This window comes from Pseudorca crassidens, chromosome 15 (genome assembly GCF_039906515.1).
Source record: "Pseudorca crassidens isolate mPseCra1 chromosome 15, mPseCra1.hap1, whole genome shotgun sequence".
Taxonomy (NCBI): Eukaryota; Metazoa; Chordata; class Mammalia; order Artiodactyla; family Delphinidae; genus Pseudorca; species Pseudorca crassidens.
This window is the reverse complement of record NC_090310.1, coordinates 4996276-5009983: the sequence shown is the minus strand read 5'-3', so window position 1 is coordinate 5009983 and position 13708 is coordinate 4996276. Positions and strand designations below refer to the sequence as shown.

The window sequence follows — 13708 nt, the reverse complement described above, 5'->3', positions numbered from 1 at the left end:
AGTATGGTACTGGCACAAAAACAGAAATATAGATCAACGGTACAGGACAGAATGCCCAGAGATAAACCCACACACATATGGTCACCGAATTTATGACAAAGGAGGCAAGAACATACAACAGAGAAAAGACAGCCTCTTCAATAAGTGGTGCTGGGCAAACTGAACAGCTATATGTAAAAGAATGAAATTAGAACACTCCTTAACACCATACACAAAAATAAACTCCAAATGGATTAAAAACCTAAATGTAAGACCGGACACTATAAAACTCTTAGAGGAAAACATAGGAAAAACACTCTTCAACATAAACCACAGCAAGATCTTTTTTGACCCACCTCCTAGAGTAACGGAAATAAAAACAAAAATAAACTAATAGGACTTAAAAGCTTTTGCACAGCAAAGGAAACCATAAACAAGACAAAAAGACAACCCTCAGAATGGGAGAAAATATTTGCAAATGAAACAACAGACAAAGGATTAATCTCAAAAATATATAAACAGGTCTTCCCTGGTGGCACAGTGGTTGAGAGTCCGCCTGCCAATACAGGGGACACGGGTTCGTGCCCTGATCCGGGAAGATCCTACATGCTGCAGAGCGGCTGGGCCCGTGAGCCATGGCCGCTGAGCCTGCGTGTCCAGAGCCTGTGCTCTGCAACGGGAGAGGCCACAACAGTGAGAGGCCCGCGAACCGCAAAAAAAAAAAAATATATATATATATATAATATATATATATATATATATATATATACACACACAAACAGCTCATGGAGCTCAATATCAAAAAAACAAACAATCCAATTAAAAAATGGGCAGAAGACCTACATAGACATTTCACCAAGGAAGACATACAGATGGCCAAGAGGCCTGTGAAAAGATGCTCAACATCACTAATTATTAGAGAAATGCAAATCAAACCTACAATGAGGTATCACCTCATGCCAGTCAGAATGGTCGTTATCAAAAAATCTAGAAACAATAATTGCTGGAAAGGGTGTGGTGAAAACGGAACCCTCCTGCACTATTGGTGGGAACGCAAATTGATACAACCACTGTGGAAAACAGCATGGAAGTTCCCTAAAAAACTAAAAATAGAACTACCATATTACCCAGCAATCCCACTACTGGGCATATACCCTGAGAAAACCATAATTCAAAAAGACTCATGTACCACAGTGTTCATTGCAGCCCTATTTAAAATAGCCAGGACATGGAACCAACCTAAATGTCCATCACAGATGAATGGATAAAGAAGATGTGGCACATATACACAATGGAATATTACTCAGCCATAAAAAGAAATGAAATTGAGTTATTTGTAGTGAGGTGGATGGACCCAGAGTCTGTCATACAGAGTGAAGTAAGTCAGAAAGGGAAAAACAAATACCATATGCTAACGCATATATACGGAATCTAAAAAAAAAAAAAAAAAGGTACTGATGAACCCAGCTGCAGGGCAGGAATAAAGATGTAGACATAGAAAATGGACTTGAGGACATGGGGTGGGAGGGGGAAGCTGGGGCGAAGAGTAGCATCGACATATATACACTACCAAATGTGAAACAGTTAGCTAGTAGGAAGCAGCAGCATAGCACAGGGAGATCAGCTCAGTGCTTTGCAATGACCTAGAGGGGTGGGATACGGAGGATGGGAGGGTGGCTCAAGAGGGAAGGGATATGGGGACATATGTATGCATATGGCTGATTCACTTTGGTGTATAACAGAAACCATATTCCAATAAAGATCTATTAAAATAAAAAAAAATTGTGGAGATCTCCTCCACTTCTGGCCAAGATGAAATAGCAGGGACTGGATGAACCCTCCTGCCTTAAGCACCTACAAAACTGGACAAAACATAAGAAACAGCAGCTTTTGACACTGGATGGCAGGCAGCATAGGACAATGATCCCTGATAGAGGGGGAAAATGAGGCAAAGAGTTTCTAGGCTGCAGTGCAAGGAGGGGGACCCAGGCAGAGCCTGGAAGTCTCCCTGAGTTAAGAGTTTGGGGAGGGCAAAGCAGCAAGAATTTGCAGGGCAGAGTGCCACAGAGGAGAGGGTGCTTACAAAGCCGGCTCTGGAGATTTGCAAAGGAGCCCTCTTGAGTCTTCAGCTGAGTATCATCATCAGCACATGCACGTGAGGAAACTACCTGGAGTCAGGTGGGGAAATGCTTGAAATAAGCAGGCAGAAGCCCACAGATTGCTGGGAATTGTCTCAACAGGCAGAATGAAAAGCTCCATTAATAATATACACAGCATGAAGTCAAGTACTCAGAAGGTGGGGCAAAATTGGCCCTAAACTAAAGATTTCTCTGGTTCTGTCTCACAAAGCTTAAAAGCAAGCCTCAAAAGGATCAAACTACTTCCAAGTAACTTAACTATGTCCCAGAACAAAGCTCGAGAAGATATTTTTTTTAATAGAAGAATATCCAACACCCAACAAGGTAAGATTCACAATATCTGGCACCCAATCAAAAATGACCAGACATGCAAAGAAGCAAGGACTATACTCCATAATGAGGAGAAAAATCAATCAAGTGAAATCACACAGATAAAACTAATAGAAAAAGACATTAAAATAGTTACTACAACTACATTTGATATGGTCAGGAAGATTGAGGAAAATGTGAGCAGGTTAAGAAGAAACACGAAAGAGATACAAAAGACCCAAATTGAACTTCTGGAGATGAAAAATACACTGAATGGGATTAACAGATTAGACACTGTAGAAGAAAAGAGTAATGTACTTGAAAACACAGCAACAGAAAAGATACGACTAAAATATAGAAGGAAAAAATTCTGGGGAAAAAAAAAAAACAAACCCAGGCATCAGTGAGCTGTAAGACATCTTCAAGAGGCATAATAATATATGTGTAATTGAGTCCAGGAAGAAAAGCGGGAGTAGGAGAAAGAAAATATTTGAAGAAATAATGGCAGAAAAGCTTTCTATACTATACTGTAAGTGCTGTGCATCTATTGCCCATAAATATTTTTTCTTCATTTATTCCCAGCTCCACCCCATTTTTGCTGGATAAAAAAATAAATTCTAGGGCTTCCCTGGTGGCACAGTGGTTGAGAGTCCGCCTGCTGATGCAGGGGACACGGGTTCGTGCCCCGGTCCGGGAGGATCCCACATGCCGCGGAGCGGCTGGGCCCGTGAGCCATGGCCGCTGAGCCTGTGCGTCCGGAGCCTGTGCTCCGCAACAGGAGAGGCCACAACAGTGAGAGGCCCGCGTACCGCAAAAAAAAAAAGAAAAAGAAATCCTAGACAGAATGTCCTTTACCTATAAATGCTTCAGTGAGCGTACAGCGTTCTTTTTAAAAAATTTTTTATTATTTATTTTATTTATTTATTTTTGGCTGCGTTGGGTCTTCGTTGCTGCACGCGGGCTTTCTCTAGTTGCAGCGAGTGGGGGCTACTCTTTGTTGTGGTGCGCAGGCTTCTCATTGTGGTGGCTTCTCTTGTTGTGGAGCATGGGCTCTACGCATGTGGGCTCAGTAGTTGTGGCTCGCGGGCTCTAGAGCACAGGCTCAGTAGTTGTGGCGCACGGGCTTAGGTGCTCCGTGGCATGTGGGATCTTCCCAGACCAGGGATTGAACCTGTGTCCCCTGCATTGGCAGGCAGATTCTAACAACTGCGCCACCAGGGAAGCCCCCGATGTTCTTTTAATAATACCCAACATCCTTAGCAATTCTTGACTACAAAGCAGGAAAACCTAGTGTTATTTATATGGAAAATTTTAGCTCTGCAATTTTGCATAAGTACATATAATATGCATGAAGTCTTTAAATTGCCCTGCAGTTACAGAACTGCAGCAATTAAAATCTTTATGCAAATGGAGAACTAAAAGTAGACAACTACACCATTATTTAAAAGTTGGCACATTCACCTCACATCTAGATGTGTGTATTCGTTTTGCTTTCCAAAAATGAGTCAAGAACGAAGGAGCTCAGTGTGGTCATCATCTATTTACTTCAATACACAGCTAAGCTCACTTTCTCTAAATGCACAGGATATGTGTTGAACAGCCCTCATGGATCCCTAGGGCACTGCTGAACATGTTTATTTCCAGAATTTCATTTTCTTCTGTCGCTAGAAGTGATTCATGTTTCTTAAAAAGAAATCGCCTCGGCCTGACAAGCTAAGGGAATGGTGTGGTCATCATCCACGACACCTTCATGATGCTCTAAAAAAGCGCTGACTTTCGGGCCAGGTGGGGATCCCTCCTCCTCTAATTAGTCAGGCTTCTCTCCTCTGGGTTCTGTGACGTTAATGCCACTCGGCATCACCGTCTTTCATTTGGGGAGCAATTGTGCGTCATTAGTGAAGGCTCAACTCCCATAAGAAGCAAAACCAGCAAGAAAATTCACCGTGTCCCGGTTTTCTAGGCAGCATCCTCCAACATCGCACCCAGGTGCTTAATAATTTAGCCTTTTGGGCAAAGTTCTCGTTAGAATAGGTCAAAACCATGAATAATTCAGGGCACTGGAGAACCATGCTGCTCGGCTGTGCTGACACTGGCCAAAAATACCGTAAGCACTTATAAAGAGGCTCAAGGTGACTAGATCAGGTGGCTGAGTCATGATGACACCAAATTTGGTTAATGGGAATCCCAGGTCAGATCCAGTGGTATCGAACTACAGGCACTGCCTGCTACGTTCTACAGGTCGTTGAAGTCTGAAATATTTCACAAAGTAAAACTTCCTGCCAGGAAACCCCACTCTATCTCTAGTCTTTTCTCTCTCTCTCTCTCACTTCCCCAGATCACTCTTTCAATCCTCAAACCCCAAAACATCTTCATCCTCAGCAGGTGAACTTGCTTCTTCACTGAGAAAACAGAAACCATCAGAAGAGAGCTTTTTGCCCCGCCCCCAAACCCATTTGTGCACCACCAGCACCTGCATCCCACATACTCTGCCTTCTATCCTTATGCATAGGATGCTCCAGCCCCATCCTACCTAAGCCAGCTTCTCCATGTGGACACAGGACCCCATCACACTCAAGGACATCACTCCAATCACTCTCCCCTCAGTCACTGATTTTTCACTGTCTAATAAATCTTTCTAATTGGTGTACAAATATGCTGTTATTGATCCTATCTTTAAAGCTACAGGCAGACCTCTGAGATATTTCAAGTTTAGTTATAGACCACCGCAATAAAGCGAATCTTGCAATAAAGTGGGTCACAATAACTTTTTGGTTTTCCAGTGCATATAAAAGTTTTGTTTATACTATACCATAGTCTATTACGTGGGCAATAGCATTATGTCTAAAAAAAATGTACATACCTTAATTTTTAAGATACTTCATTGCTAAAAAATGCTAACCATTATCTGAGCCTTCAGCAAGTCATAATAGTAGTGACATCAAAGATCACAGATCGGGGCTTTCCTGGCGGCGCAGTGGTTGAGAGTTCGCCTGCCGACGCAGGGGACACGGGTTCGTGCCTTGGTCCGGGAGGATCCCACATGCCGCGGAGCGGCTGGGCCCGTGAGCCATGGCCACTGAGCCTGCGCGTCCGGAGCCTGTGCTCAGCAGCGGGAGGGGCCACAACAGTGAGAGGCCCGCGTACCGCAGGAAAAAAAAAAAAAAAAAACGATCACAGATCACTAAAACAAATATAATAATAATGAAAAAGTTTGGAAATTGCAAAAATTACCAAAATGTGACACAGAGACATGATGTGAGCAAATGCTGTTGGAAAAATAACACTAATAGACTTACTTGATGAGGGATTGCCACAAACCTTCAATTTGTAAAAAATGCAATATCTGTGAAACACAATATAACGAGGTATGCTTGTAATTCTCAATAAGGATGTCTTACTTCATTTAGGCTCCTATAACAGAATACGACAGACTGGTGGCTTAAACAACAGAAATTTATTCCTCACAGTTCTGGAGGCTGGGAAGTCCAAGATCAAGGCACTGACAGATTTGGTGTCTGGTGAGAACCCTCTTCCTGATTCACAGCCAGCGCCTCCCAGCTGTGTCCTCACATGGCAGAAGGGGGCAAGGGAGATGCCTGCAGGTCTGTTTTATAAGGGCACTAATCTCACTCATTAGGGCTCCACCCTATTTAGGAGGTGATCTGGAGGTCATTTAGGAGGGACCTAATCACCTCCCAAAGGACCCATCTCCTAATATCCTCATACTTCAGATTAGGTTTCAACCTTTGAATTTTGGAGAGATACATTCGGTCCATAGCGTAGGCGCGTGGAAAGATGCTGAACATCATAGTCATTAGGAGAATCCCACTACAAATCAATGAAAACGTCCTAATTTTTAAAAAGACCTGTCATACCAAGTGTTGGTGAGGACATGGAGGGGACTGGAACTCTCTTCACTGCTGGAGTTGCTTTCTCTGTGTGAACAGGTGTGTTCCCCAAGTGCCGATAAGATCTCTTGGGCTCTTAGGTTACTCTTCAACATGTTTTCTCTCCTGAATTTAAAATTCTTTGGAAAACGGGTTGACAGTGTCTTAAAACTACTATATGACCCAGCTTTTCCACTCCAGCTTCCTCCACTGAAGAATCAGGATTCCCAAGGCACATCCTCCCTCCCACCGAATAAAAAACAACCACCACCACAACCACCACCACCTGCTCCAACACAGCCCGTGTCAGCAGTGGGGCTGCCCCCACGTTCAAAGACTTCTTGCCAAGAAGTTTCTGAGCATTTTTCAGTAAAAACCTATCCTTAAAGTTTTTGCTATCTGACCAACTCTGTGATCTATTTGATAAATGTACCCATTTTTGACCGGGGCAAAAAATATTAGGAGAGCCCCGAACTGCTCAGGCACATATGAAATGTTAGAGGAGAGAAGAAACAAAATGCTTCAGAAGGTTGATTCTTTCATGAACGAGAAATGTGAGCATCTCCATCTCAACTTACCGACGGGCTGCAGGTAACATTTAATGGAGACTAAGTGAGTTAATTAAGGAGAAATAGCAACGAAACCCAACATAACGAGAGAGGCCGCAGTGCGCACTCCAGGGCACCCTCTTCTTATCTGTCTGCTCTTCCCTAACATACAGGTGCTGTGGCGGCGGATGGTGGGGGGAGCTCCTTGAATTGGACAGATATCCCCCTGAGAATCAGACCCGGGAAAACCATCTAATAAGAGAAACTTCAAGGAAGGGGGGCACTGTCATCCAGAAGTTCTGGAGACCACAGACATCAGGGCCAGGTCCAAATCTAGGACATTGTTCTAGAGGCTCAGGGGCCCCTCATGTTCTTATCTAGGCATGATCTTGAACAGATACACAATCAGAAGACACAGGAGCTCACCGTCGCTCTGAATTTTCCAGCTGTCTGACCTTGGGGAATTCACCCAAGCTCTTAGAACATCACTTTTCTTATTCATTTACGCAATAAACTTTTTAATAAGATCCTCTATACACACATTGATTTGCTACTGAAAATTGAAACAGCACATCAAAAATTTTCATTACAATTCAACACACTGCTCTGATAATGCTCTAGCCAAGCTACCCAACGTTTTCTTTACATTCCTTCCACAGAAGTTAATTTGTTTCAATTTCTTGATATTGGGTTTCCTCTTACAGACAGGAGGCTTCTAAAACAGGTAATACTTGAGACGTACCAGTGCTTCTTTGTGTCAAATCAAAGTAGAACTAAAGGATATTCAAGTCATTCAAATGCAAACTACATAGATTCCTTATAAGTTACCTGTATTAAGGAAGAAAAGAAATGCCAGAAAAAAGACATCACAGAACTTATAGGTTATCAAAATATTGGTACACAGTCTGTCTTATATGCAATAAATTTTTATGGAGTACCTATTACATGCCTGGCATGACTAACAAAATTATTAATTAACTGGTTAGCTAATTAATTAAATATTACTGGTGTAGAAATAATAAATACAAAACGATCATGTACATCACAGAGCACCAGAAATCTCACTGTGTACGTGAGATAATAGAAAATATATATATTGGTCTCTGCCCCAGCTCCTGGCACAGAGCTCCTGGACCCTTGGCATTTCCTAAGTGATAAGAGCACAGGGAGCATCTTTTGTGCTAATATTTGGTCTTTAACTCTGGTTCCTGACACCAGCTCCTAAGTGCCTTGGAATTTCGGGGGTGATAGGAGTCTCTTGTTCTAATGAGGTGACTCTTGGTGGGCTCCTGGATGGTGGCTGGTCACCAGAGAGACCAAGCCACGATTAGAAGCTCAGAGTTTCAGCCCCACCCTGCATCCCCCAGAGAGGGGAGAGGAGCTGGAAATGGAGTTAATAATTGATCATGCCTACGTGAGGAAGCTTCCATAAAAATCCCCAAAGTATGAAGCTCAGTGAGCTTAATTGAGTTAAACTGTAGGACACCCAGCTGGTGTCGCAGAGAATTGCTCGTTGTGGGGAAACCCAGCCACACACATCTGGTGTCAGAAGTGTCGTGAGTGGGGTAGGAATGTAAGAGTTAAGGAGAAACACAGGAGAACGGAGGGTTTCCTAGACAGTAGAGGATCCATGGCAGTAAACGCAGGCTGTTCAAGAGGGGAGTGCAGCCCATGAACTCAGAAGGTGCTGGTGGATTGGAAAGCTTTGCCCACATCTCAATGTCAGCCTTTATCTTCCTACAATGCTTCTCAAAGCCCGCAAAGACACAGCCAGGCAAAGGCTTATGTGCAAATGAATTAATAGATGTTTGCCATCAATTCCACTGAGTCATTAAAGTAAATCTCAAAGAGGAAAAAAAAGACATAAGTGCTGTCATCTCTGGGATGATTTTAAGGCATTAGAAGGGAAGGCAGAGAGAAGGAATTGTCTTCTCCTGCAACATTTGGGTAAAAAATGCTGTGGCTCATGCTGTCCTCTGAGAGCCAGTGAGAAGGCTAAGGGAGCGGGTATTGGGGCCCTGACGCCCATAAGGGATCTAAGGACACCCAGAATGCCAGCTGGACCATTACTGAAGCCTGGAGCGATGGATCCAACGTTCCAAACACTCAGAATACAGTCCTAACAGAAAGCTGGAGGAAGACCTGAGGGAGAAGAACTAAAACCCAGGATGCATCAATGTTCTCACAAGTGGGGTGCTCGGCCCTCTCAGACCCTCTCCTGAACCCAAACTTTCTGCAAAGCCATTGGCAGCTGACATCTGAAAAGATTTCCTGCAGCTCTGCATCCCCTCCTGCTGCCCACCTCGGTCTCCCTCCCACCTGTTCACCTCCCACCTAGCAGCTCCCACCTGCATTGCCCCAAAACACTCACATGCATCGTCCCCACGTGCTAAGCCTCATGGACATTCTCAGGCCTCATCTGAACCCCGCAGAAGCATTCGACACAGCTGATCCATCCTTCCCTCTCCAAATATTCTTGCCCTGGCTCCCGGCCCCGGCATTTGCTGGCCCAGGGTGACAGCACAGAGGCCCACGCACCACATGTGTGAATCACAAGTGATGCAAAGAAGCGTTAGAGTACATCGTGCTGTCCTCCGACCTTGACAAATGCCTTCTCATAGCAACTGAACCACAGCTATGGCTTCTTTGTTTTTTTCTAACATTTTTGGCAGAGGCGATTGACATCTGCAGAATTCTTTATACATTGTCATAGCAGCCTCTCCATTGACTGGGGCCAGGGCGGGCCCTTCCTAATAACCATCATCTCACTGGGACTCTGCTCTCCGTGTCTTGCAAAATTAAGCAGTTAGTCCAGAAACTGTAGAAAGAGCAGGGAACCAGGAAGATTTCAGTAGGAAGCTGAGGACTGGCACATTCTCTGGAATTTAGCTTAGTTTCCTCATCTATAAGGAAGCATCAATACCTGTCTTTCAGGAATGTTCTGAGACGTGAGGTACACAAGTGCTTCACACACATTTTAAGTGGATAGGCTGTGTATGGCTTTTTGCATGAACAAAATAGGCAAAATATAAAAAATGACTAGCTTTTATTATTTTATATGTCAGTATTGCCGGGTCAACAATGTTTGGATGAATAATAAAACAATGATGAAAACAAAAAAAACTCATCCAATTAGGGGAATTGCCTGGCAGTCCAGTGGTTAGGATGCCACACTTCCACTGCAGGGGGCACGGGTTCAATTCCTGGTCGGGAAACTAATATCCCACATGTCATGTGGTGCGACCAAAAACAAAAACAAAAAACAATGATGTACATAATTCATAAATTATTGTATTTTAAATTTGTAGAATTTGTTTTTCTTCCCTTCTTTTTAGCAAAAACTATGTAATGATATCATAAAAATTTCACATAATTCATGTTCTACTGTCAATAATGAGCTCAAGGACTAAAAATTAAAATGCAACTGTAGGGACTTTCCTGGTGGTGCAGTGGTTAAGAATCCGCCTGCTAATGCAGGGGACACAGGTTCGATCCCTGGTCCAGGAAGAGCCCACATGCTGCGGAGCAACTAAGCCCATGTGCCACAACTACTGAGCCTGTGTTCTAGAGCCTGTGAGCCACAACTACTGAGCCCTCGTGCCACAACTAGTAAAGCCCACACGCCTAGAACCTGTGCTCCACAACAAGAGAGGCCACTGCAATGAGAAGCCTGCACATCACAATGAAGAGTAGCTCCCGCTTGCCGCAACTAGAGAAAGCCCGCATGCGGCAATGAAGACCCAACACAGCCAAACATAAATAAAGAATAAATAATAAAATGCAACGGTATTCAAAGTATGACATTTGAATATATTTTCATCAAAAACGCATATTAAAGGTAAAAAATTTAAAAATCAAAATTATTTTTGTATGTTTTCACAAACTTGTTTTCTTCTAAAGCATTCAAAGTAAGCTATTACAAATAAAAGGTAAACTATGAATTATAGTTAAGGAAAACCAAAATTTTTAATCAAAATGATTTAAATAAAACGAAAGTTTTTAATGTTTTAAGATATTCACTGAATTTCATTAAACCTTGCTAAATTTTTCTAAACATGACAGTTCACAATTCTAATATTCAATGTCTAACTAGTTGCCAACATAAAAAATTGATATAACACTTCTCTCATGTTACATCTAGACCTATATGTACACAAATCAAAAATAACATGAGTTGTTTAATACTGCAAATTTTCCTAGTCACCATGTGCAATTGTTGTAACTAACAAGCTACTCTGTGCATACCTCTGGAATTAGTCCATACAAATTAACTATAACTATAATACAAATTAAAACACCAAGAAAAGCAAAAAAAACAGACATTTAGCACTACCAGGAAACAATACTTTGTTATATGAGAATCTATCATATTCACCGTATCTGAGAAAAAGGATTTGATGACTTAATTTTGTCTTTTTGTTTGTTTGTTTCCTAAGGTTCCCACCACTCAAATCTTTCCTCGTCCCCTGTCTCTGGGATCGGAGAGGGACAGCCTCCACATCTTTAGACACAGTTGTCTTTTGTTTTGAGGACACAGAGCAAGAGATGTGAAGAAACATTTTCCTGGGACCTGAGAAGTGTTAGCCGGGCAAGTGGATGTTTAGTTACAAGTCCCCCCAGGCTCAAGGGACAGGAGGGCCCGTGTTTCCTTCTCTTCTCTCTTCTCCATTCTCCCTGCTCCTCCCCTTCTTCTTCTTCTCTTTCTGTATTTAACCTTCACACACACACACACACACACACAGTGCATGTAAGCCAGGCTAGTGGCTTGTTCATTCATTTACTGAAAGTGCCCCAGCCTAGCCAGGTATCATATGAGTGCTTACTATCCTAAGTGTAGTCCAGATACATGTTATGCTAAGTCAAGCTATCCTAACATTATCATATCTTAAAGTACTGTATCCTGTCTTGCCCTTAGAAATTCCCCCTAAGTACATATATACAATGGAATACTACTCAGTCATAAAAAAGAATGAAATAATGCCATTTGCAGCAACATGGATGCAACTAGAGATTATCTTACTAAGTGAAGTAAGTCAGAAAGAGAAAGACAAATACCATATGATATCACTTATATGTGGAATCTAAAATATGACACAAATGAACTTATCTACAAAACAGAAACAGACTCCTGGACATAGAGAACAGACTGGTGGTTGCCACTGGTGGTGGTTGCCAAAGGGAAGAGGGGTGGGGGAGGAGTGGACCGGGAGGTTGGGGTTAGCAGATGTAACCTATTATGTACAGGATGGAAAAACAACAAGATCCTACTGTATAACACAGAGAACTATATTCAATATCCTATGATAAACCATAATGGAAAAGAATATTTAAAAAAAGAATGTATGTATGTATAACTGAATTACTTTGCTGTATAGCAGAAATTAACACAATATTGTAAATCAACTCTACTTCAATTTAAAAAAAAGAAATTCCCCCTAAGGAAACAGGTCCAGCCCACACATGACCCTGGGTCTGAAGTGAATTATCAAGGGGAAAAGGTGGGTAACTCTAGATTTCCACCCATATCACTGTACAGAGGCATCAGCTAGATGTTGAAATTCAGATTTTTTCAGGTTTTCTAACTTGTCACTCAGGAGTTGCTTTCCCATGGGCCTTGGAATTTAATCACCAACATTTAAGAATCTCAGGTCTTAATGTCCTCAAATTTGCCACAGTCCTGCAAGACATTGGAGACTCCCTTAGACTAGACGGGGAATGACAAAGCATGAGGGATGTTTTCAACCACACTGGCCACTGTTTAAGTAAGACTTCAGACTCCCACCTGATCCACCTTACGACTACTCACGTCTCCCAGATGAGGCCAGGCCCTCTGTTCTCCACTGCGGGGGCCTCTGGTGCTAGTAAGTGCCAGGCCCTGAGGATTGAGGGTGAACAGGACACACATACAGCCCCTACTTTTCAGCACATTCCAAGCAAACAAAGAAGTAAACCAGATAATTTCAGACCATGGTAAGTGCTCTCAAGAAAAAAGAATACAGAGTGATGAGATGAAGGCAGCAGTCAGGGAGGAAAAAAACTTTTCCTCCAATCTCTTAGGTTCAGTTCATGGAGCCTGGGAATTAAACTGACAAAAGACAGGTTAACAGGAGAAAAGGTACAATTTTATTTTACCTGCATGGGAGTTGAGAGGAAAGAAGATGCAGACCTACTAGAGAATGGACTTGAGGACGGGGAGGCGGAAGGGTTAGCTGGGACAAAGTGAGAGAGTGGCATGGACATATATACACTACCAAACGTAAAATAGATAACTAGTGGGAAGCAGCCGCATAGCACAGGGAGATCAGCTCGGTGCTTTGTGACCACCTAGAGGGGTGGGATAGGGAGGGTGGGAGGGAGGGAGATGCAAGAGGGAAGAGATATGGGGACATATGTATATGTATAACTGATTCACTTTGTTATAAAGCAGAAACTGACGCACCATTGTAAAGCAATTATACTCTAATAAGGATGTTTAAAAAAAAAGAAGCAATTAAATTTGGGGGCTTACATATCATTTTAACAAAGGATGATAAATTCTGGAGAAGTGACTAGACAAAGGAACAGAGGTTTGGGCTTCTGGGGGTGATAGGTCATGGGGAAGTGACTAGGAAATATATGGGGAACTAACGGAAGATGAGGGTTCTTTTAGAAAGGACTGTTTATGCAGACTCATCCTGGCGTCAACTCTCCACCTCCAGTGATGAGTTGCTCTCCCCTTCCTGGTACAGGAAAACCACTTTTCTTGCAGGAAATTTATAACCTGCTTTAGGCAGATAAGGGCAGAGAAGAGAACTCTTCTTGCATTTGTTGTTTCTCAATTGCCTTCAGCCCAAAGTAGTCCAAGTGG

At 42.7% G+C, this 13708-nt stretch overlaps 1 protein-coding gene across 2 annotated transcripts in view; it reads right to left on the bottom strand.

Annotated features, from left to right (window-relative positions):
* LMTK2 (lemur tyrosine kinase 2) overlaps positions 1–13708 on the bottom strand; it is a 174876-nt gene that overhangs the window by 137598 nt on the left and 23570 nt on the right. The window contains exon 1 of one of the 2 annotated variants that reach the window (XM_067705468.1): positions 9233–9372. The exons of the other annotated variant lie outside the window; for it this stretch is intronic. The gene's annotated coding sequence lies outside the window, so the exon portion shown is untranslated. Of the gene's footprint in view, positions 1–9232; positions 9373–13708 lie in introns of those variants that run through there. 2 annotated transcript variants of the gene reach the window in all.